We start from the raw sequence: 1,088 nt of genomic DNA, 5'->3' as shown, positions 1-1,088 counted from the left end.
CGGCGGACCGGGCCCCTTTCGGTTTGGTGGGGGGCGGAGGTCGCACGAAGAGCGGATCGAGGCAAGGCACACGAGCAGTTTACCCAGCTTCGGAGCTCTCTGGAGAGATAATACTCCTACTGCTACTTGTTTGATTATATTGTGTTCTTGCTCAAGAGAGAGCTAAGTGTTTTTCTAGCTTCCTAATGATCCGCACCCCCCCTACGTTGCACATGGGCCTCCTTTTATATGCTCAAGGGGTCACCGATAGGTGGCAACGCAGAGAAGGGTAAAAGTGTAAAAAGAGAGGTGGTTGGTACAGTTACTTGTACAGTGCACCCTACCTAACTCTGATGGCAGGGGACAAGGGCATTAAATGCCCGTCTATGTAGCCGAAACAGTGCAGAAAGGTACCGTCAGGGACGCCCCTGCCCGCCATGATGGCATTCTTGTCAGCTTCGCATGCCATCGTGCACCGCTGGCTGCACAGCCTTCCGCCACGCGCGCCTGGAGAGGCCCCCAGAGCGACACGTTGGTGGATGCGCTGGAGCGAGGGCGCAGAGTGGCCGCCTGCCGCGGCAAGCGCCTTGCCGCAGCCGTTGTCTTGTCGGGCCCGAAAGCTTGTCGCTCACCGGGCCTTGCCGGGACGCGCGACGCGTCGCGGCAAGCTCCTTGAAATGCCTTGGTTGGCCTTCCCGGCAAGCTCCTCTTGCCGGGGCCTTGTCTCCTTGGCTTGAATACTTTGTTCTTGAATGGCTACAAAGGAACCATGGAGGACCTTGGCGGTCGCCCGGCAAGCCTTGTCGCGGGGCGCTGCAACTGCCCGTGCACAAGTTCGGGATACTAGGGTACCCCTATTCTAGTACACCGACAGGAGCCCCCGGGCCTGGGCCATACATGGTGCTGAGCACTGTTGGGCTAGGCCCAAAACAGGGCACGGGCACACGCGGCCTGGGTTACGCCGAATCTTACTCCGTATCCACCGCGCCCTCCCCTAACGGCACGCGTTGAATGCGGCATCGTGGGAGAGATCGTGGGTGGATTCTTTATTCGGAAGGACGAAACATCCGCCCCCTCCCTCTTTATAAGCAGGGAAAACAGGGGCAGTT

This window comes from Triticum aestivum, chromosome 5B (assembly GCF_018294505.1).
Source record: "Triticum aestivum cultivar Chinese Spring chromosome 5B, IWGSC CS RefSeq v2.1, whole genome shotgun sequence".
Lineage (NCBI taxonomy): Eukaryota > Viridiplantae > Streptophyta > Magnoliopsida > Poales > Poaceae > Triticum > Triticum aestivum.
This window is presented reverse-complemented; position numbering follows the sequence as displayed.